Here is a 25542-nt window from a genome sequence, read left to right as displayed (position 1 = left end):
CGTCAACAGGCTGACGATTGGCTTTGAGACACTATTCCCAACATGGGGTCAACCAAGATCATTCAGGAGTGACCCTCCAGGGGTTCGCCCAATCCCGAGAGAGAGAGGGAGAGGCAAAGAGGAGAGAGAGGAGATGAGAAACCCTCTCTTAGGAGGAGGATGTAGCCGACTGGAGTAGCTGGTGACATCAGTGATCCTATGCAGTCTATAGGAGGTGACACCAAATGGTGGGTGGTTGAAATTGCTAGAAATAAGGGAGAGCAAATATGCAAATAGGCATTATAAGGCTCAGCATAGAATTGATCCTCAGCCAACTCCCTTGCGGCTAGGGCTTTGACCTCGACCACGATCTATTGAGGGAAGACAATGGACAAGAGGAAAATAGCAATCAATCTAGAAAATAAGGAAACTAGAAAAAAATAGAGCATCTCTTGTTTGACAAGATATAGTGACTATCTGGTTAAGACTAAAATTGGGCTCAGGCTGGCCCGACTTCGGGTTGGGCTTTGGGCTAGGCCAAAATAAAATTAAGCTGGGTTTGGACTTGAATATAGAAATTATTTTTATTTTCAGACTAGGCTCGAGTATATCATTAGCCCGCCTAGGCCCGACTCAGGCCCAAGCCGGATTGCAGGCCTAATCCCCAGCCCCACATTTCAAGCCTGAGCCCGAGAGTCCAAATGTAATATAAAAGATGGCTTTGCTACTTAAGTTAGGCTCAAACTCTCTTTCAATTTAGATAACGCTCTTCTTTCAATTTGCAAATTGCTTTTCTTTTCTTTTTTTTTTTTGATAAGACGATTCATTCAAACAAATTTTATATGAATAAAACTAAAAGAATCAGAAAATAAAATATTTCGAAGCTGTCCTAGGATAACCCCTATCACAGTTCAGAGGATTTCTTCTATATGCTCTGCTACAAAAGACGCTACATAATCAGCCATTGAATTCGCCTCGCGAAAGATATATCTGATAATCAGCACAATGCATCCTCTTAACAATCTCATAGCATCATGCCAAAGAGGGTGAGATTCCCCAGCAAAAGTACATCGATATTTGCAGCCAAGCAACCACCATGGCTGAGTCACCCTCCATCACGAATTGTGTCATCTCTAGAAATAGTCTAGCATAGATGATCCCTACCCAAATAGCACGGAGTTCTGCATTAGGGACTTAGAGTTCTCAAAGATGATGTCCCCCAACCACCACAAAAGATCCTCGAATGACAAAACCAGCTCTACCATACTTGCCTCTAACACTCCTATCGAAGTTGACTTTTAGATACATTGGAGGAGAGGGCTCTCAAGATATGAACACCTTATAGGTTGCTATACGAGAGAGATCTAGATCTCCGAAGACTTGATCATCACATCAATGATCTCTACTATCATGACTGAGGCTCTCTTAAAGATCATCCTCATCGAAGACCGTCTAGAGTTGAAGATAAAGTTGTTACACAAACCTTGCCATCCTAGTCTGGACACCTCCAGTGCTGCACTACAGAAATTCCAAAAACATCCGAATGGCGTCTTCCGTCTGAGCAATCCGCAAGTCCACCCCAACCAAGGATGAGACTGCTGTCGCCCCTAGAGACTTTTCATCTTCTTTTCCTCTAATTGGGGCAAAGCCTAGCCGCCTATATTTCTAGCTTTTGAAGTTCTCTTTTCTGCCTCCATTATCGAACACTGGTCGGCCACTCCAAAGTCGAACCGGTAGTCCCTCATCGGCATTCATTTGTTGTAGTTGTTGGTGTTTCCTGAAGGTCATCCTTGTCCATCATCACCATTCACTGGTCGTTGTTCCTCAGCCCTAGTCAGTCGTTCCTTGAGGTATCATGATCTCTCTCTCCAATCTTCCAACTCTCTTTCATCTTTGTTTCCAGAGGAGGTCTTAGATGCTAATTATTTCAAGATGCTTTAGGTCTTTGACGGTTTTAGGTTGAACCTTTTTTCCCAGAAGATAACTTTGTTAAGAGAAAATATTAATGTTAGGACAAGATAAATGTAGATGAATCAGTCTTTTAAGTAAGCTTAGAGCTTAATGATAGTGAGTTGGAGAGATCCAGTCTCCTTTTGACGTCCAGACATTCTTTGACAGAATTAGATTGTGGCTGCATCTAGAGATTCGTTCTTTTTAATTTTTTTTTTCTTTATTTCCACTCTGACATACCATAGTGGATAGGCTGTCGGTGAATATGCATGTCCATACAATCGAATAATGTCCGAAACTTTTGAACGAGCCCTTGTTTCTGAATATTAGCACTTCTTTGTTCGTTCCCTTTTTTAAAGAAGTTCTGAATATTGAATTGTTAATAATGCTTGTTTATTTCTATCTCTTGTTCTCAATGAATTTTTAATCATATCACATCCTTGTATGGTTAGATTTTGTACTGTAGATGCCTTCTTGGTTTTAAACTTTGTCTCCTGGGTCAAAAAAAAAAGGCCAAATAAATCCAATCTAAATCTAGCTTCAAGAAATTAAAAGTTAAAACAAAATGATCTTTTGATATACTGATAACGAACAATTTTAATGGCATTGAGAATCATTGAAGTGGAAAACCTTGTTCCAGACTAACCTTTAGTACTCCATTAAATAAGAAAAATATAAATCCTCTGATCATCAACTAACTTTGACAATATTTGCCTCAGCTCTAATCTCTACTTATTTTATCTGACCTGGATATAAATTTGTTGCTAGAACTGTCTGTTTTAAGGTAGGATGAGTAGTTACAACTTTCAACACTGGAACATCCTTCTTGAACTAAATGTTATATGAACTCTAGTTGTTTCTGAACTATCCCAATATAAGCTCTACAAATCTCTAAGACTGTTAGACAATTGCATACAACTTTCTGAAGCTTTTTGTTATGAGAACCCAGGTCTTCGTTCTTCGTCAATGGCTTGATGGTCTGGCAACTTGTGTAGTACCAGTACGTAGAAAAACACAAATCAACAATCTCCTCCTTAATTTTATTGTTTTCATCTCTAAGAGCTCTGTCTACTGCTACCTCTTTTTAGTACAAATACCCCTAATGGCCGCACCACTATTTTGATAATGCTTTATATGGTAAAATGGAAGTTGGGAGTCTCTCCGTTTTTTTTTTTTTTCTTAGTAAACAAAATTGGAAGCCCCTTCGCAATCCTAGTAGTATGGCAAGAGTGCAAGATCTTTTATGAAAGTTCCCCAACACAAAAGATGTGATTCAATCTTTTAAGTTGAACTGAAGTTTCTTTTTGCCCTGGTGAATCCTGTTGGCGCATTTCTTTTGTTCAGCATTACCATGGTACTTCTAACTTCTGTTTATAACTGGTAAATGCCCATTAACATACTTGCCTTTACAAATATTGATTTTGTTTTTAGTAATTTATATTGTTATTTGGGTAGATTTTTTTACTAATGTGCCATTCAAAAATGAATGAAAATGAAACCATTGAACATATAAGGGATGAGAATGATCAAAACGAAGATATTACTAAATTTGATTGTGATAAAGATTCTAAAAAAAGGCCTAGGGTATGGAATCACTTTATCAAGGAAAAAAAATGATGGATCAATAGCTACATCTAAACATTGTAAAAAAGTATTAAATGGTAGTACCAAAGGAAAAATAAGTCCTCTGAAGAATCATCTTAAAAATATTTGCAAGAAGCATCAAAAGAATCTAATTAATCAATTGTTCATAGTACCAAGTGCAAAAGATCTATTGAAGTCTTTTAAATTCAATGAAGAAGAAAACAAAAACAATTCTTGCAATATTTATCATATGTGCTGAGCTTCCTTTTCGCATTGTTAAGTGTCATGGTTATGGATTTTATGAGATTTGTTCGGCTATTATTCAATGTTATGGGTTGTAAGACTGTAAAAAATGATTGCATCACTTTGTATCAAAGAGAGAAAAAAAAATTGAAGTTATAAAATATAAGAAATTAAATTAAGAAGTAGAAAAAAGAGAGTAAAAGCACAGAGCATTCAAGCCATCATTCAAGAGCATATTTAATTCTTTAAGAGGAATTAAATGCATTTATTGTGAGCAACCTTTAGTAAATTCCCAACAATCATCCAAGCCTCTCAATTAACTGAAGAAGTCAAAGCATTAAAGGGCAATTTACTTTGACTTCAATCAAGCTACAATGAGTTTATTTTCTTAGGTAGCAGCTCACTTAATTCCATTCCTTTTTATACTCTTTATTTTTCTTTGCAAGTTTCTAGGATAGAAACTTGTGGGAGTAGCAGGTCCAAACTTGAAATTGGACGGTTGTATTGACTAAGCCTCAGAGACTTAGTTGAAAAAATTTTGGTTAGTGAGCCCATATAAAATCAACTGAGTTGATTGTGAGCTTGAATTAAATAATCAAATTATAATCTTTGAGATTATAGTGCAATTCCCAAATAGGAGCTCTTGTGGGCATAGGTATAGGGTTTGAGACTGAACCACTATACTTGCTTGTGTTTATGCTTACACATCTCTTCCTTGCTTATTTGCTTTGCATTTTTATATTACTACTGCCTTATTCCACTACATTCATCTCATTAGCTCTCACCGATCGTAATTAGAGCACATTATTGCTTTAAATTTTAAAAGAACCCAATTCATCCCCTCTCTCTTGGGTTGCTACATCTAGGCAATAGACGCCTTAGGAATGATCTCATTGAGCTCAAACTTTATTTCTGCAAGGTAAGTGGATGGTTAAATTGCCAAAGAAAATAATGCTCCACTCGTTTGAATTCTTGCAGGTTTTCTTCTACCAGGATGCCTTCCTCAGCATCCGAGCCTAAAGCAACCTCGGACAGAGCCTCACCTGACCCCATGGAGGCTTGGTCAAGATATCCCTAGCTGGCTATCTCCTTATTCATGGACCTTTTCTTAGGAGTCTCCATTGGAAAGAAAGGACAAAGAAGGGAAGGAATAGAAGAATCAAAGAAGGCCAAAACAGGAGACCAAGGAACCAGGAATCTACCAAAAACCTACAACAATTGTGGGGCTTCAATGGGAACCAAGAGACACACTAAGGGCAAGTGACGAAGGTAGACAGCAATGGCAAAGGACATGATGCACTTTCTTTCTCTGGCATTGATGAGCAGAAAGCCAAAAGTGGAGAAAAGCATATGCTCCGAACCTTATATAAGGCCTCGAAAGGCTTAGATTGACATAGCCATTCAAAACTAGTGGTTCGATCATCAGGCACATGCCAGCTAGCCATTCAGCTCTTAAATGTCATTAGGATCGCAAGCAGCTAAGTATCCAATCATTGTATCACAAGTTCCACCACTCATGATGTCATTTTGAGAAGTATAGATGCTAGCATTTCTCTCATAAATGCAATGTCTAGAAACTTCCTATGTAGATTCAAAAAGACAGCTGAAGCGATGCAGCTCCATAGCTTTGCTTCATAGTCTAGCTTCACAGCTTGACTCACAGCTTCATGGCTTAAATCTGTAGCTCAGGTTTGTAATATCAGGCTAGTCATCCTCATTAGCATTTTTACTTTCTTGGTCCAAACTGTCAAGGCACCTTGGTCTTGAAAGTAGGAGGCAAATGATATACTTTAGAATCAACTATAACCGATATGGCAGAATTGATCAATCATAACCTGTCATGAGCCTGCACGAATTTCTTATCTTGGCCAACCAGTTTTCACTATGTATTCACTTCAAAGGTCAATGGAGATGCCTGAATCTCCTGTCATTAGGTTACAGCTACCCCATAGCTATAGAATGGCCTCCATAACTGTAAGATACAGCAATATCTTTTGGATGTATGAGCGGTTATCCCCAACAAGAGCCCTTGCACATCCCAAGATTCCATTGTAGCAAGCTCTGGGCCTTGTTTGTATAAAGCACTCCAGGGGGATCCTCCAAATGAGTTCCAAGTGAAGTTGAGTGGAGTTAAGATGAGTCTCTAATAGTTCTAGACTGAGTGAAGTCTCCATATGATGGAACTCTCCTGAACGCTTTGAACTCTCTTTCTCTCTCACTTATTCTCTCCTTGCCTTCCAATTAGAACTTCTCCTATTTCTTGGAGGGTGATTTGACTTAAGCATCGGATAGTTCTTCATCGAAATCCTTTGACAAATGGATTTCTCTTAACTTTGGTGTTTCGGGACCACCCCCAACATTCGAGCAAAGATCCAACCATTATCATCCATTTTCCAAATCACTACTAGATCTCCATCCATCTTCCAAACCACTACTAAATCTCCGACTAGCTTTCTGAATTCTTAAACCATCTCGTCAAGCTCTCCAGCATACCAACCAGCTCTCCAGCCTAGTTAGACTAATTTTTGACGGCAACATTATTCCACACATTTTACTCAAGATTGTAAATATCTGCAGTTTCTATGACAAACTCATGATATATATGTCCATAGATGATAAATGGTTCTCTTAGGATCTCACAATTCCACAAGTTGCAAGGTCTATTCCAATAAGCTTGTAAAATTGGGATTAGTAATAATTAGAATTTAATATGCAGAGTGAAAAAATAATTATCCCGTTGACAGCATTCCCAGAATAAATTGCAAAGAAAAAAAAAAAAAAAAGCCTTGCAGAGAGAGGCCAGCAATAAATTTAATTTGAACGATAATGAAAGTCGCTCTGTACGCGCCAATGTGGCTCCTTTCCCTCTCACCGGTGTCTTCTCTTCTCTCCATCCTTTTGACGGAGCCTCGAACGCGTGCCCAAAGAAACCGCGTTTCTGCTTTGCCCCCATTCTCCTTCCCAAACCCTATTTCCCTCCCCTTCAGCCCCCTCGCCTTCGCCCTCTTCCCCTAATCCCGCCCCTAGATGTCGCTCCCCGACGCCGCCGCCTCCGCTTCATCCTAGAGGAATGCCCACCCTCCACTGCGTAGAAGGCCAAGCCAGGTCCACGCCTCTCATCTTTCCCCTTAGGGTTAGGTTAGGGTTTCTGGGTGCTTGTGATTTCATCTTTTAAAGCTCTTCTCTTCTTCGTCGTGTTGAGGGTAGTGACGAGAAAGTGTTCATGGTTCCGGACGTGGAGTTGGGCCCCAGCAGCTTGGGAGGGCGGGGCGTCGGAGGCGGCCATGGAGATCTAGTAGAACACCGGCGGCGGGGGGGGGGGGGGGTGGGCGAGGGCCGGAATCCGATGGACCGTGAGTACTCTTCCTCCTCCCTCCTCTAACGCTTACTTTAAATCTGTTGTTAAATGAGATGCATGATCATATGATTCGTGGATTGAAACTATCTTTTGATGTGCAAATAGGTTTCAGGAAAGCCAAACAACGACTGCGAAAGAATTCGTAAATACATATGGTATTTCATTTGGTTGTAACCCAGCAGAAATGGCCGATAAGCATATAAAATTAGAGAATCTTCCAACGAAAACCTCGAGCAAATCAGAGAGATACTCCCCCTCCCTCTCTTGGCCAACACCCCCCGCCCCTCCCCAAAAAAAAAAGGGAGTCTTGCTATCATGTTTTAAAATGTTTCAAGGCAATAAGATGATTAATCAATTATTTTCCCCTCTTCTTTATCCACTTAATATTTAACTACATCCTTCCTTTTGTTCTTCTGTCTTCTAGGAGTATATGATAGCATCAGAAGATTACCATCTTTTCTTTGAAGAATAAAATCCTTATTGTCTCTTTGGTATCCATTGGATTCTTAATGAATGGCTGGAAAAAATCTCAAGCTTTAAAATCTTGCAGACAACAATTGCAATACTAGGCACTCGTTCTATAGGCTAGACTCCTGATCCTATTGTTCAAAGCCAAAACTTGAGCTAGATAAAAAAGAAAAGTATCCCTACACAATAAGGAACTTATGATCAACTCAATACATTAGCATAACTTGGACAACCTAATGAATGCTTTCACACTGGGAGAAGAGTCCCCTTTAGCTAAAATCAGTTGTAAAACTCACACTCATCAAGAACAATAACTTCTTTAAGTCTTAGTTTAGCAATTACCTGTGAAACATCCTCTTTTGTTTTTCTTAGCTTGTCTAAAGCAAGTGCCTTTGGTACCTTAAATATTTCAGAGATCATTGAGGCCTCATCAATAATATGCAGTACCAGCTTTTCTCATTTGATGACCTTCAAAGGATGCACCCTGAATACACAAACATGCATGTCTGCATTCTTTGGGGCTTGCATCTACTAATGCAAGGGTGTTAAGAGCGCCAGGCACCCTCAAGGCACTAGATCCTATATAGCACTTGAGGCGCTAGGCGCTGAAAAAGCGAGCGCTTGATTAAAGTCAGGCATTATTTTTTTAGGAAAAAAATAAGAAATATAAAAAATAAATATAGTCTATTCTAAAACTAAAAGTCTTCATTACAGCCTATTGTTCTAATGATTTAATCCAAAATTAAAAGTCTTCATCAGATTTTTTGTCTAAACACCACACCCAAAAGACTAAGGTTGCATTTGGTGCATTGCCGAGCAATCTTAGAAGGTAATGTGGATTGCCTTTAAGATAGTTGCCAACATTAAATTGCTAGTAATGTCGATTACTGTATTTGATACACACAAGTAATGTTGCAGTAAAATTACTGAAAATTTTGATTGACATGTTTGGTATGATAATTAGATTATCGATAATGTGAAATAAATTTTCAAAATATCCCCAATAATTTTGCCCTGGTGTTCTTTTTTTTTTTTTGGTGAGAAGTAATGGGAGTGATGTAGGTGTGGTGGTGGCGCAAAGAAGTATAGGCCGAGGGGTGTGGAAAATCGCAAGCACTGGGGTTGGGGAGCCGTGGAGGTGGTGGGGACGGGCATGAAGGAGCCACGGGGGGGTGGTGGGGGTTAAGGGCAGAGGAACCGCGGACAGGCAAAGGGAGATAGAGGAGCCACGAGCCAGGGGCGCACGTGGAGGGGCGTGGGGGGGAGGGTTGGACAATGGGTTTTATGAGATTTTTTTTAGAGATAATTTTGTCCAAAATTTTTATTGTAACATTGCCAAAAAAATGATAATCTGGATAGCCACCCCTCCCCAAGGCAATCCATGAGGCAATCTGGATTACCACCCAAAAAGCATACCAAATGCAGTAATCCAGATTACCACATTAAATTACCAGCAATCTGGATAGATTGCCAGCTACCAAGCACAACCTAAAATTTTTTTGAGTTTTTTATTTTCTCCATTGCTTACACAGGGCAGCCTATTATTCTATTCTAAAAATCTTCATCAGATTCTATGCCTAAGTTGTTATAATGATCATCTCCTCCATCATCAAATAGGCCATTCTCTACGTTCTTAATCTCTTTTTCTCATTGTAAAACTAGTGCACTGCTGACCTACTTTGTGAACTATTTTATTGAAGACAAATACAAACATGCTCTGTTTTATTGAATAAAAAACAGAGACGAACAGAGAAGGTGAAAGAGAGGAGATTAGGAGAAGGAGAAGAGAAAATAAATTGTGAAAAGAGGGTGAAAAAGAGAACAAAATTCATACTTTCTTTTTGCTTGGGTGCTATCAACTCAATGGAGGGAAGAAAACTGCTCCAGCCGTCCAAAGTGTAGGAAAGTTGAAGGGGTATAGGCGTATAGGATGCATGTAGTTATGACTCTTTAATCTCTTTTTTTAAAACCTATTCATCTCTTAATTTCTTTTAGTAAATTACTTAAGTATCCTTCTTTTTTGCTCTTTTAAAGGATTTATCTATTATCCATAGCTGTAATTTCAAATTGAAGTGAATTACAATTGTTAAATTGGAAGCTGAACATTCAGGAGAATAAAAGCAATTTTAATTGGGCACCAAAGACAAGCGCCTTGCGCCTCGCTCCAGGCGAGCGCCTAAGCGACAAAGGCGCTCGCTTGGCTGAAGACGCCTCACTTGGAGGAGGCTGAGGTGCTTTCAACCAAGGGCGCCTCACCTGAGCGCCCAGGCGAGCACCTTAATAATGTTGTACTAATGTGTGATGAGAGGTGTGTCTCCACCATCGAGCCAATCAATAATGTATGAAGGGTAGAGGCTAATTGTCTCTATTAGTCCTATTTCAAGTATTACTAATTTAAAATAACATATTTCCTTAATAGAATGTTTTGAGAAAGTCCAACAATTATAATTAATATTACAAAAACCCATGGAGTTTGTATTCATAATTTATAAAAATTGATATGTAACACCTAGCCTATTCTTTGAACTACGTTCAGTCCATTTGACCTACCTAGCAGTATTGTTTAGGCCCAAAATCGGAAGATATGAAAGAATGTTTTGGCATGTGCATTGCACGTGCAGTGAAGAAGGTAGACTCTCGATGGAAGTCTCCTTCTTGATTTTATCGGAGGGAAGCCGATGCCGAGAGGGATTTCGGCCTTCCTTCCATTCTATTTAAGGACCCTCCCACCCCCACACAAAGACAGGAGCTTGGATGGGGAGCTTGCCAAAATTCACTGAAGTAATTCGAGTTTTCATCCATCCACCAACATTGCAGCCAAACACACTATTGGAGGCCAGGTAAGGTTCTAAGATCCTTTGATTTATCCTCCTCCACACCCTCCTTAACCCTTAAACCATAAATTCTGGTTGGTTATTATCAGATTTTCTTTGAAAACCCGAGCCTTTGGTTCTCTTTTTTTGTTGTTTTTTGATTTCCAGCACCAATCATCGTCACCAATTGCCTATTGGGTGACCCTCCATTGCCCCCCATAGGCAACATTGCCAGCCACAGGTATGCTAGCCAAGAGTCATCCTTGTTCTGGGAAAAAAGGGAGCATATGTCCTTTATTTCACCAAGAAACAATAGAAAAAAAGAGGAGAAGAAAAGAAAGAAATAAAGCAAGAAGAAAAGAAAAAGAAAAGAGGAGTTTCTCTCTCCTTTCTTCTTCTCTCTTTTCTCTCTCTTTCCTTACTTTCTCTAGTTTCTCTCTCTAATAGGGTTTTCTAGATCTTAGAGAAAGGCCTGCTTTTAATGATTTTGTTCGATCTTGATGAAGGAGGTTTTGATTCCTGGCTGTTGGATAGCATATTGGTCCTACCATGACTAGATCGGGCACTGTTAGATTTCAACATCAATTATATCTTAGCATAATTTTTTATTTATAGTTGATCAGCTAGATGTCCTAGATCGAACTTATCGGGATGTCAGATGCTATCGCTTGGTTAGCCTATGGAGGTGTCGAAACTTCAGATTTTTATTCTTAAAATTAGCATGGTGAAATTTTGCTGAAAATATAATTTTGAAATATTAAGCTTTGAGAGGGATTTTTGGAATTAATTGGATTTGTAGTTCGATTTTGCTTGCAGAATAAGTAATGCTTCATTTGTTTTAGATTTATTGACAAATTATAAATTTATTATATTAATAACTTTTGAATCGTATTATTCATGATGCATGAATTTCGTGGTGCATGAATTGGATGAATGGTATTTGATTATTGAATATATTTTATTTTGGAATAGTATGATGATGTATTATCAAAAGTATTGATCTTATTTGATTGATTTCAATACTGCATGATTTTATGTATTTTTATCAAACTGAAATATGAATCATATGATTGATCTAGACTCTCAGTCTGACTATGTTAAGGATCATGCCAATGGAGGCTAATGTGTTGGCACTTGATTATTTTTGTAGGTTTATATCGGAAAAAAATATGCAGTATATTGCAAGTAGATGTGTGGTCCTGAAAGACATTGTCATAAGATGGCATAGCACACCGCAAGATGATGTACAATATTATGATCATGCCATAGAAAAAAATATGGTCATAACTCATGGCTAATGAGATGAACTTGATGTTTTGAAAGAATTTCGATTCATGAATAGAAAATTTTGAATTTTGATAAAGAATTGAATTTAGTATGCACAACGTTTTGGTAAGCCGAATATTTGGATTTGGATTTGAACTGATGGATTTTATATGCTTATTTTATAGAAATAATTACTTAATTTATTGCCTAATTAATTTAGTTGAAGTTTCATTGCTTGCTAAATTGTTTAGCTCATTATTTCTTAGCGTATTATTTTTACAAATCTTGAGAACTAAAGTGGCACTAGAATATGTTTCAGGAGAGCTAGTAGACTTAGTTTGATTTTTCGCCATTCTAGATTCAGATTTCTTAAAGTTTGATTAAGACCTTGAATATTATAGAAATTTTGTGAGGCATCAAAGTTTTATTTTTAGTTATTTAAATTTTGGATTAATTTATTTTTTTTGGCCATTTGCCTTATGATATTGTAATGAGATGGCTTGCATGCTTGTGTGGAGAGTATCCTATGGGTATGAGGTGGTTGTTGTGATCCCTGGCTTGCGATCTTGGATCGAGGGTGTGACAATTAAAATGGTATTAGAGCATAAGTGGATATATTCTAACAAATAGAATTAGATATAAAATGAGTGTAGGTGGGTAGACACTAGGGATATTAGAATATTAATTTATGTTGATCGTGGATAACTTAGAAATCTAGATTTGACATAGGTGTGTCTGTGGGTTTGAATCAGAATGCGTAGCAGAAGTTTAAAGGTTTGAATTATTTTAAAGTTGATTAGAGCAATTAATAGGCAATAATTCTAAATTTTTGAAGACTTCGGTAAGAAAATTTCAAGAAAGAATTTTTTTATGGTGGAGAATGCAACACCCAATCTTTTTTTTTTAATTTTTTTGAATTGGGCCTAGCCCATTTGATTGGCCTAGAAGTATGGTTTAGGCCCAAAACTGGAAGAAAGAAAAAAAATTTGACACGTGCACTACACATGCAGTGAACAAGGCAGACTCTTGATGGGAGTCTCCTATCCGATTTCGCTATAGGGAAGCTGATGTCGATAGAAATTTTGGCTTCCTTCTGTTTGGTTTAAGGACCCCTCACCTTCCCCTTTGATCCCACACCAAATATAGGAGCTTGGATAGGGAGCTTGCTAGAGTTCGTTGGAGTTTTCGCCCATGCACCGTCTGCCACTGTCACGGTCAAAAACACCATCGCAAGCTGGGTAAGGTTTCAAAATCTACACTTTCATTAACGTTAAACCATGGATTCTGGCTGGCTATCACTAGATTTTCTTCAAAAATCTGTTTTTTCTTATTTTTTCCTTTTTTTTGGCATATTCTTTGATTTTTTGGACTGCTTGTTGGGTGACCTCCAACTATGGTGCCATGGCTAGCATCGCCGGCCACAGCCATGCCAACCAAGGGCTCCCTTGTTTTATGAAAAAAGGCGAACATGAGGCTCCTGTTTCACCAAGAAGACAAGGAAAAAAAGAGAAGAAAAGAAAGAAAGGACAAAGCAAAGAAAAGAGAGAGAGTTTCTCTCTCTTCTATTCTTCTCTCCTTTCTCCCTCTAGTTTTTCTCTCTACTAAGATTTCTAGATCTTATAGTATGACTTTCTCTCAATAATTTTGATCGATCCCGTGAAGGGGGTCCTGATTCATGGTTATTAGGTAGTGTATCGATTTCTGTCCCGATTAGGTTAGATATCGCTATATCTCACGATCATCCTAGCATCTTAGCATAACTTTTGATTTGTAGTTGATCAATTGGATGCTCTAGATCAAACTATCCAGAATGTCGGGTGCTATCGCTTGGCCAGCCCCGTGAGGGTGTCGGAACTTCAAATTTTTATTCTTAAATTAATCATGATGAAATTTTGATGAAAATATAATTTTAAATATTAGTGAGAGGGATTTCGGGATTATTTGGATCTGTAATTTGTTTTGGCTCACAAGATAAGTAATGTTTCACTTTTATTAGAATATTAGCAAATTATAAAATTATTATATTAATAACTTTTGAACTATTCATGATGATGGATTTGATGAACTGTATTTTCTTATCGAATATATTTTATTTTGGAATTGTATGATGATGTATTATTGGAAGTATTTATCTTATTTGATTGATTTCAATACTCATGTTTCTATATATTTTTATGGAACTGAAATATAAACTACATGATTGATTTGGACTTTCAGTTTGACTATACTAAGGGCTCCACTAATTGGGGCAATACATTAGCATTTGATTAGTCCTTAAGGTTTATGTTGCAAGAAGATGCGCAGCATACTGCAAGTAGATATGCAGTCTTAAAGGACATTGCCGTAAGATGATGCACGTTACACTATAAGAAGATGCATATATTATGATCTTACCATAGAAAAATATGGTCATAGCTCATGGCTGACAACATAAACTTGATGTTGTGAAAGAATTTTGATTCATGAATAGAAATTTTGAATTTTGGGAAAAAAATTGAATTTAGCATGCATAGTATTTTGATAATGCTGCATATCTGGTTTTGCATTTGAATTGATGGATTCTATATACTTATTTTCTATAAATGATTATTTAATTTGTTGTCCGATTAATCTAGTTGAAATATTTATTGCTTGCTGGGCTTTTTTAGCTCATTATTCTATATCTTATTGTTTTTACAAATCCTAAGAATTGTGGCACAGGAATATAATTTGGGAGATTGATTAGAAGTAATTTTATTTTTTTATTCTAAATTAGGATTTCTTAAAGTCTAATCTAAGATCTTGAATATTAATGAAATTTTGTGAGACATTAAAGTTTAAATTTTAGTTATTTAAATTTTGGATTTATTTAATGGATTATTATTTTGTTGTTTGTTTTATTATATCATGATGAGATGTCTTGCATGCTTGTGGAGAGAGTTTCCTACGAGTATGCAGCGGTTGCATGACTCCTAATTTATGATCTCGGATTAGGGGTGTGACATGATTAGTATATAGTCATTTTTGAGATGTTGTGATTGTTGATTGGGACAAAAATAGCAACATAACTGATGTTTGTGCACGTGGTGATACTATAGAAACTATACATCACTAAGTAAAGTCTACTATGATGCATGGATGATATCTGTAGAATCATGAAAGGCATTCTCTCAAGTGGATAACTGGATATGCCTAGGAGATTTTCAAAAGTTGTTACTAAGAGAATGGCCTATTAAAGGTCCTTAGGATCTGTCTTCCCATAATAAATTAAAATTTTTGGCTGACTATTATCTTTTCTTTCTAACATAACCATCTTATTAATGATGAACATGCTTTTAAAAGTTCTCCATTCCCCAGGCCTGCTTATTGGCTGGATGAGTAAATTGCTTAGACATATATATTATTTTTAAAAATGCTTTTCAAGCCATCCGTTACTTGTTTGCTATTCTGATCATGTCTGATGCTATCATGCGAGTTATTATATTAGCATGTTAGAGCTCAGCTGGTGAACAATGTCTAGTTGTTTGATTAGTTTGTTTGATGCTTCCTTTGTTTATTTAATTTATTTCTCTCCCTCCTTTTTTTTTTTTTTTAAAGGCTGCTTAGGAACAGAGTTTCTGCTCAGCAAGCCAGAGAAAGAAGATCTATTTGAACGACCGGAAGTGCTGCACGACAAAATTTGGAAGTTAGAAGAAAAGATTTCAACTTTGATCTATGAAAACACTATGCTTAGGAACACCAGGCCTAAAGTTGATGAAGGTGTTGAGCCACAAGATGATGTGTCAGGCAACAACAACTAGTTATCTTGGTTAATGTTTCATGGATTACTGTCAGGGAGTCAGTTAATATATCAAAACTAATACTTTTGGGAGTTTTTTATCTCTTGATGCGAGACAAAGCTTCTTATGTTTATGGTTACTTGACCATCTCTTCCTTGACATTTCATTCTGCTTAATTCAGTTGGAAACTAAGGCCTTTTCCAATTGTCAGAGAGTTCTTTGTAAACTCTGTTTGCGTGTTGTGTTTTTAATTCTTGTGGAGCCACCCAGTCTTTCAGCCTTGATAGAGCTTTTTTTCTCATTCTCTTTATGAGGTCTTGACCTTATTGTCAAATTGTAAAAGTGGTGTCGCCACTTATCACCCATTATTCATCTTATATATATAATTTCACCTCAAATTACAGTCTGATGGATTTTTTTAGGCCAATCCTGAAAGGTTGTTGAGGTTTTCATGTTGCTCCTTGGCAAGATGAAGGATTTTGGCCACCAATTGCTAATTGAATCCTATGTTTTATAGATCCTCTTCATTAACCACTCTTCCCTCATTGCTCTCTGTATATCTGTTTTTCACCCAGCATGCTACCATCTGTCTGTTTGATTAATTTGGCCTCGTTCCTTGCATTTGTGTGGCTCTTATTCGGGCTTCGGCCCCTATACTACCCTTTCCAAGTAATTCATGTTCAATTTGTCCATTTGTTACCCTCTATATCCTTTATTAATTACCTGGGACTTCTTGAGTCTCTGCGCTAATTCTTTCTAGTTTACTCTTGTACCTGAGACTCCAGGGAGTTTCAGATATTGGGTTCCCTTTGTTATGAGCTTTGGATCTTGGAGCCTCTGCTCTCTTGAAACTTACATCTTGCTTTGATTCGACATCTTGGCTGCTCACCTACATCATGATGCAGGTTGCATTTTTCATTGATCACCTCTTATGACAACTGCTATGAAATTTGGTATAAAAAACTTCAAAAAGTGTGAAAAAGTTGAACAAAAAATGGTAAAAGTATGGAAGGGTGGTACTCTTCTATTGATTGGGTTGATCATATTTTCATGGATGAACAATGAACATCAAAACTGCAATTTTTCAGAAAGTTTTCAAGAAAACATATAGAGTGACATCAGAGGTTTAAAGAATTTGTGATCACTTATATTATGCCCTGCTGGAGATTCTGGAAATGAGCTATCATATCTTTGTGAAAATTTAGCAAACAATATGTAGAACAAGGAAATACAACACAAAGAGGTATTTAATCAGATCCTTTGTTTTCTGCAGGTATCCAGTGGAAAGTATGAAATTTTATTAAATAAAATGATTGAAAAATATATGCTAAGCATGATGGAAGTAATGTCGAAATATAAGGTGTATAGTCATGAGGTAGTACTGCTTCAGTTTCAACATTTAAATCAGAATACCAATGGGTCATTCTCTATTGGTGCATAACATGCTAAACATGTAACCAAAGGTCTTATATATTATAAAAGTTCATAAGTCGAATCTTATGTGCTCATATATAATTTGTCTTTGGCAGATTGTGATATTTTATTCGCTTATATTTTTTAATCCTGAATGGGACATTGTACATATATTTTCTACCTTCTTACATCTGCTTTTTGTGAGCTCTTACACAGTAAATCATCTGGCTGCTGATCCTGTGATGGTTTAAATTGTTTTTGCTTCTCAATTTGAAGGAATATGAAAGTGGTCTGAACTCACATAACATCTTGACATTTGAAATGAAAACTAGTTTATATTTTGGGCCCATTCTTTTGTGGGTAAAAAATTTATCTGGGAATCTACATTTTTCTTGGTAAATATTTTCTGGGCAACATTTAGATAGGAAAATATTTATCCATGTTCTTTTACGCATGGAAAAGTAGCTTCGAAATCTATTATCCATGTTCTTTCGCATTACTACTTTCCTGGGTAAGTTGCTAAAATTTATCCATATTTCACATGATATCTTTATGCTTTTTAAGTTTGGAGAAAGTGGATGATTGAGTTATTGGTCATTGAATGGAGGCAATGGAAATGAGGATGGGGCATTTTAAGAATAGCATTAAATGCTTACTTTACTGGTCGATGGGAAAATGATTTAGTCATCCTCTTAGATGGGTAAGATTTTTCCTCCATTTGATATGTAAATGCTATCCATGGAAAGTAACTTATCCCTTTTGAAAAGCATGAGAACATGGGTTAGTTGGTCAATGAAAAAGTTGATTAACTTTCTCATGATATTTATCTACAAAAGAACGGGCCCTTTATAAGATTTAGCTATGTAGCAAGTAAAGCATGAGTTAAATGCATGTATGCAGTAACCTATTCTGTTGTATAAAAACTCGCTTTCTGACAGACAATTCAGCAGATATCTATCCTTGAAAATTGTGTTACTTAAACATCTATTTGAATTTCAGCTTTTAATAGGAGGCTTGTTTGGTCGATATATTGTTGTACTACTTCAAACCACTCATGCTTTAACCACTCGTAATCTAAGAGTATCTTGAATAATTGACATCTCCATCATTAAAGCTGTCTTGCTACTTTGTTTTTCTATATGGTTAAGGTATTTAGGTTGGTATTCTCTTGATTCATGTTGTGTTTCTGTTCAATTTCTTTTGATAATTCAATATTATATATAACAAATTCAAAACATTGCAGACTTTCAAATCCCAATCTATGTCCCTGTCTATTTAAAAGTTCATAAAATATTTGGAAGGCCAAAAAGAGGTAGCTAGAAAAATCTTTGAAAAATAACAATTAATACATTATCTAAACATGTCTGTGTATGGTGATCTTTTTTTGGTATAAATGCATGGAGTTTTTTCTAAGACCAGAAAATCTACCCCAGTAACCTCCTCATTTCTGTCCTATCATAGTCAACTCTTTCCATGATTCCTAATCTATCATGTTTGGGACAGTTACGACAATTTTTAAAATTCTTGCTCGTCTGTTTGAATCATCATGTGTTTTGCTCGATTCGTGCAAGTTTTAGTTATCCAGGGTACAACAGCAGGTCTCTCTCTCCTCTCTCTCTCTCTCTCTTTCGGCATGTTAGTAGTCTGTACCATTGTTGTGATCATCCTGTACTGCTTGATGTATATTTGTATGTTTTCATGCTTGCACATATATGTAGATTATTTGTTGACGTAACCTATGTATTGGAGTTTACCTAGGCCACATGATTTTTGTTCAGATGAGTTGGATACATCCTCTGTATAGAACATAACTCATTTCCCTCTTATGATTCCTCATTCCTAACACCAATGCTCCAAGAAATTAAAATGCATATGCCATGATAGCCTGACTTAGATACTTTGTATCTATTTATTCCCTTGATGCTTGTGCTTGTTATTGTTAACCGGTAATGTCGTTTTATTATTTAGAGAAAAATTTCCACGATGAGAGAACATAACACCTCATATAATGATTATGATGGTAAGAGAAGCTAAATAGAGGGGAGAAGTTTGAGATTCTCATAGCTAAATCAGCTTTTGCAGTAGTCAATTGATATGCATGATGCGAGTGGCAAAAGCTGGCCTATTTCATCATGATCATCCAAATCTAACAGGATTTGCAGCGGTCATATTGGAATAATAGGGATTGTGATAGGGCTGCCTTCCTTTTCGCCTTGTTGGCTTTTTATGTTTTGGAGAACATTGATAAATTCCATCTCTTGGGGTACCTTAACTGTGAGTAACAAGCCTCATCACATCAATAAATCAGCTTTTTTTCGTTGCCATTTTTTTCGATCATTCATTATCATAGCTGTCAGCAAACCTGGCATCAATATCCACCTTTGTTACCTGGGCTTGGTTTTAAATATCATTTTTTTGTTACCGGACATGAAACAGATCTTGATTGTTCGCAGACTCACACAGCAGTTGGCTAATCGTCAAGCTTCCTGTGTTTTCTAGGTAAATAAATCTTTGTGAACAGTTTACTGTCTAACTGCCACTCTTCTTGAATTTTATAACTAAATATTAATGTCCTAATCCCAATTGACAGTGTTCAATGCTGGGTTTGGTATGGATCGAATAATAAAAACCAAGACGTCATGTGGTATCTTCGCTCCCAAACAATGTGCTCCATAGTTCTTTGTTCGTCTTACTTGCTAAGTGAATCCATCAGTTCGATGCCAGTTTGAAACATCTTACTTGACCAAAATCAGTCGTATTCTTCCAGTACCATTTTCAAGAGACATACCTAATTTTCATTAAGGCTGCTTATTGATTGCATCTATTTTTCATTGACTGCTGATGTTATACTCGGCATCAAGTTCCTACACATCCATTGGTAGTGTGGTTATAGTCAATGCCCTGTAAGCTTCTCTTGGCATTGACAGGCGATAGTTGTGGAATGCCAAAGGGTCTAAGAAGATTCCACAAGTAATTTGATGTTTGGCTGGCCTTTAGGCTTTTAAACGATGGCTTAGCGACCTCCTTATGGATTGATTTGATTCTTAACTGCACCAAGTCATACTTTAGTGATTTTATATAGGATTGATATTCATAAAACTTCTCAACACAAATTTACCTAATATTATGTCTTAGATGTTTGTAAGATTCGCTTGATCCTCTCTCTTTATGTTGTTTGATCCTGTGACCATTTATCGGTATACTCATATAACGATGTGTTTCATAAGCCAACAATTTATCTCCTCATTCTTCTTGGAAGGCTTCATATCTTAATTAATCCAATTCTCTGTTATTGCCTCATTTGTAGGATGGCTTTTCAACTATATACTCTTGCTATTATTTTATTCAAGTGCCATTGGATTAGATTTTTTATTCGATTAGACACCCTGCTCATCAAAACCTGTTAACATAGTCTGGCTGGCTGGTCGACATGACATCACCAGGAGATCTTTCGGACAATAAGAATGTAACAAAAATTATGAAATCATTCAGCGTTATATTTACAGGTGAACTAGGGGCCCAAGCTCAGCCAATGATGCGAGGTGTGAGGAAAGCTGCCACTTTCCAATTAACAAAAGGAAAAAAATCTTATTACTTAAAAGGTGGAATATATAGGGCAATAGGGGGACAAAGTAGCACTTTCAACCAGACAAGTTTTAGATAATTGGTATGTTAAAGGCTTTAAGGCTTTTTAGGTTTTCTACTTTCTTCTTGTTAAGGTCTATTGTCATGATTACGTGGCCCCTCCAATACCATTATTTTCATAAATGAAAAGTTAAACCACTTTATCTTTTCTCTCTTTTTCCATGTGCCAAACCAATTTGGACTAGCTTTAGACTAGTGGTAAATATTCTTTAGGAGTAGGCAACCTATTAACAGAGCAATTCGCGACTGCAGTTGCTTTGATGCAGTAATAATCACCACACAGCTTTGGAGAAGTAATATGTATCTGCTTCCAATGCCAAGCATTTCTATCATGCACATGGTCATCAAAATGTTCCCATGCTGTTAGAAAGGTGACGTCAGATAAACTCCTGTTGCACATGACTTCCAGGTGAAAATGTTGAGTAAGCAAAATGGAAGATTATACAAGCTGCATGGAGATTTCATGTTGTTAATTTGAAAAATATTGCACATGAAACACAACAATTATCAGGAAATTTCAATCGCAATGTTTCAATTGGCCGGTTCATTTGGTAAATAGTTTTTGAATGATAAAACCTGCTATGTTTCATAAGTCACCAACAATTTACGGATTATTGCAGCAGGTAAGGGATGCCATTTTAATGGGACAAGGCATCAAGGTTGTTGCCGCTCCCATGTTTGACTTTGAATACCATTGACCATAAGTTATTTTACAATTGTTATATTACATTTAAACTTGTGTACTTCTTCCCACTCAAAACTTGTTTGAAATTCTCCCTGTCATCTTAAATTTTGAATTCATCCTAAATTTTGAATTTGGTAGGTGAAAATTGGGCTGCTGCTTGGAAGTTTCAGCTGGGACATAACAGCTCTGATTTGGACTAATCAAAGGATTGTTATCAAGTGATCGTTGCTTGTTCTTTTCGATAGCTGTTTTGTCAAAAGGTAGGCCATTACCGTTGTGCTTGGTGGATGGATGATTGCGATAATATTATGTGAACAACAACCATCAATTCGCATATCCTTCCGATCATCTTACATAACCCCTTTTTTTTTTTTTTTTTTAATTTAAATCTTGATGAGTTCAAAGCCGGAGCACTTGTATCCTTTATCTGTATTGGTTTGTTAAATTTTTCTTGCATATATTTATGATATAACTGGAGCAAGATGCCTTCTTAACCCACAAGTACTAAGCAGTCATTGATGTTTTTAAAGGTATCTTGCAGCCCCCTCAGAGTTTATATCATTTGTGTTCTATGCAGTAGATCCGAGCTTCGATTTGCATGATCTTTTAGTAATATTCTTTACTTATTCAGAGTCCTACCTTATCAATCTCATGAGATGGAATCCATTGTTTTATATCAGTAAATTAGTTTCGTGCTTGCATGCTGAAAGATGCCTTGGTAGCTTAATGATATTTAAAATTCATTGTCACAATGTGGATGAATAGGATCAAGCAATAATATATAATTTCTTTATAGATGATGTGACATTGGGATTAAAGTGACCCCTAGTTGTCTCTTAATCATAGAAGTCTCGCACTCCTTATGTGCCTGACCTTATTAATTTATCTCTCTAATAACATACAAAATTTCAAAGGTGCATCCAAAGTTTTATTTCCGTTTCGTATTGCCTTTCAAATGATTAACAAATGGTGTGCCACCTGTTCTCCACCGACAGCATCTACTGAAGTACATACCAGCGGCTAGCAAACTTATGAGGAGCTCTATACAAACTCCAAATTAAGAATAGCTGTAGGATACAAAATACTCAAGTATAAATGATTTCAATCATGCATTTTGAGAATACCTATAGGATCTCTCAAGGGCTCAAAATGACTCATTAAATCGGGGGAAAAAAAAATCCTTTCAAAACATCTAAGTTAAAAGAGTTCAAAGATAAGTTTTTAAAATTTTGTTTTAGAGGAGTCGACCCGAAGTCAAGAGTTGATTTCTGAATGTTCACAAGTTCAAATAGAAGATTATTTTTTTTAGGAATTTTCAAGAGTCGAACCTCAAGATTCAAGAGTTCACCTCAGCATGTTTAAGTAGATAGGTACTTTCCAAGAAATGATCCCAAATTTTCAGGAGTTGATCCCTGAACAGTCTCAAATCATCAAAGAAAGAAATCTTGCAAGATTAATCTTCTAAAAAGTTGATCTAGAGTAGCATGAGTCGACCATAGATCCAAATTAGTCGACCTTAGGATGGTCTCAGGGATAAGATGAAAAGCTTGGAAAAATAGTCTCTCTACGAGTCAACATCAAAATGGCCATAGGTACAAGGCAAAGGATAATCAAAATATAATTGCTTCAAGAATCAATCTGAAGGCTGACTGGATGATCTTAGATGATGATGAGTCAACCTTTGAAGAAGAGGAGTCAGCCTCTCTGTATCTCATAGCTTAGCAATTAGTTTTTCTGGGAGCTTTCAATGGGTAGAATTGATTCTTAATGACTAGTTTGGCCCCTCCAATGGCTATTTTATTTCTTTCAATCAAAATTAAAAGTATTTAAGATAAGGATTCAATTGAGGAACAGAAAGGATGAATGATAAGATATATGATAAGATACTCAAGTGAACTTTCATGCCAATAACCAAGAGTGCATTAAAACCTTTGAGCTAGAGAGGCAAGAGTCTTAATTGCCTCAGCTATCAAGGAGAGAATCAATCATGCCATCAATCAACTTAATCTTGAAAAATAAGAAGTCAAAGCCCTTAATGCACTTCATTCATGACTTCTCTGTGCTTCATCAAGTGATTTTTTATTTCTCAAATTTTGGCTCATTTCTTCTAAACTTTATTATAGATTTTGCTTTTATTATAGAGTTCTTGGATTAGAAATTTGTGGAATAGATTTGTTCAAGTTCGTAACTGGATGGTGTATTAAACCATTTAGGAGTGATGGTAAAGGTTTTGTTTGATTTTCTGTACAAAATCAATTGGTTGATTATGAGCCCAATTTAAAACAATCAAAATGTAATCTTTGATAATTATAGTTGAATTCTCAAGCAAGAGATCTTGAAAAGTGAATGTAGGCACTGAATTCGATGCTAAACCACTATAAAATTAATGTATTTGTGATTGTGCATCGTTACTTTATATTTTTTAGCTTAATTCTATTATTATTTCTGCAGACACTTCACTTTCACACTGCAGTACTGAAATTAGTGCATATATTTATTTAAATTTTTTAAATAATTTAATTCATCCTTACTTTTGGGTTGCTATATCTAGGCAATGGGGTGCTCTTAGAACTCTCAAAAAAAAGTGGTATGATGCGTTCCTGATCTATTAAACCAACATCTATTGGCTATTTAAAGAAATTATCCAATAGTCTCATCTAGGTTGGAGGAAAAAAAAGATTCTATAACTTGCCCATTATATTTGCATTATTCTAGAGCAAAAAAGGTTCCTACTCAGATTAGGAATCAATCTAGACCGCTCAATCACACATGATTGGATGGGAGACATCAATCATGTGGTCTCACTCAATTATTGGTCTATATAAATTTGTTGTAGACCGACATGATTTAGCAGTAGCCCATGTGAGTAGTGTCGCTCTCCTTAGAAGAGTTGACCGAAACTAAAGTGGTAGGTGATGCAGTTTAAATGATTTTTCAATCCAATCTAACCCGACTTGATCTAATTATTAAATATATTAAATGGGTTAAATAGATCAAAAATTTGAAATCTGAATCCGACTTGATTATTAAACAATTTAAATAGAGCGATCTGTTATGATCCAAATCTATTTAGTCCAAATCCAAATCTATTGTATATTAGATACGGGTTGGATTGACGGGTTGGATCGCTATTTGTTATCTTTCTACTTTTTTACCATCATCTCGTGGCCATTAACACTACCTTCCTTTCCTACTTCTACCATGATGGTAGTGCTGGAGGTGGAGGTGGGCTTCGATGCTTCAATTCAAAAAGAAAGTGCAGGAAGTTGCGAATGGTGAGAAAGGGCAAGTAGCGGTCAAATTGGTTGAGCTTATGATACATGTTGGTGATGTAGTTGAGTTCTCTTTTCTTAGCAAGGTCAACAATAAAGATGTCGAGGTTAGGGATGGAAAGTGGGAGGAGGTCAATTGGTAGATGTCCTCGGGATGCCCACGCTCTCCATATAGAAATGATAACCCGAGTGGGTGAACCAAGGGGTGCCATGGGCCACACCCAAGAGGAGGTGGAGGTCTATTGATCTCATTGGTGTTGATAAGGCTAGGTGCGGAGGGAAGTGCAAAAGTGATCAAAGAGGTACCATGAGGCCGTTGCTAATGATTAATTTCAAGTGGTTTGTTAATTGAATCGAAAAAGTTTAGTTCTAAAAAATTATCAAAGGCATTTTAATCCTAAGCATATCATGTGACTATCACACGACAGTATCTCATGAGCTTAGGCAAATAGAGATGGACAATATGATCATATTATATCACTTAATAAATTTAAAAAATTTAATTTAAAATTTTTAAATTAAAAAAATAATAAGTAAAACAACGGTAGCAGCATATTACGGGCGGAACCTAAGATGACATTCTTTGCAGGTGAAATAAAATCTTACAGTCTAATCAAAAAAATAAAAAATAAAAAAATAAAACCTTACAGTACCTATGCATGGAGCGTCTATCGAGGTACAACAATTTGTGAAAGTTTTGGGCACTGGACATGCTGGATGCAGATAAAATTACGAAAGACATGGGCGTGGACCTGTTTCTTTTCTTTTCTGGGTTTTTTTTTTTTTTTCCCCCGGCTTTCCCTTTTCTTTGATTTTTGGGAAAGGAAAATGCCCTTCATTTGGTCGCCGAATACGCTTTCTGAATGGGGATCAGATCCAGCCTTGAGAGGCAATATATAACCGGCCTTTTAGCTCGTTAAAAAAAATAAAAAAAATAAAAAATAAAAAAAGACGAAGGATTTACCAATCAAAAAAAAAAAAAAAAAAAAAAAAAAAGGATAATGGACTTTGATTCGTCCGTGAGGCTTGAGATTCGTACATGCGCACGTTCTGGTCACGGGTGTCCAAAACGCCCAGTCCCGCAAGGAGCCGCCTGGTGGTGGGGCCC

At 36.6% G+C, this 25542-nt stretch overlaps 1 long non-coding RNA gene across 1 annotated transcript; it reads left to right on the top strand.

Moving 5' to 3' along the window:
- Window positions 1-1460: 1460 nt before the first annotated feature.
- LOC105059741 (uncharacterized) lies at window positions 1461-15623 on the top strand. The gene is made up of 3 exons (XR_003798388.2): window positions 1461-1829; window positions 4735-7109; window positions 15238-15623. It is a non-coding gene; the product is annotated as an uncharacterized lncRNA (long non-coding RNA).
- Window positions 15624-25542: the final 9919 nt, after the last annotated feature.

The sequence above is a fragment of the Elaeis guineensis genome, chromosome 10, assembly GCF_000442705.2.
Source record: "Elaeis guineensis isolate ETL-2024a chromosome 10, EG11, whole genome shotgun sequence".
In the NCBI taxonomy this organism is placed as follows: Eukaryota; Viridiplantae; Streptophyta; class Magnoliopsida; order Arecales; family Arecaceae; genus Elaeis; species Elaeis guineensis.
Note: the sequence above shows the minus strand (reverse complement) of the source record. Positions and strands in the feature narration are given on the sequence as shown.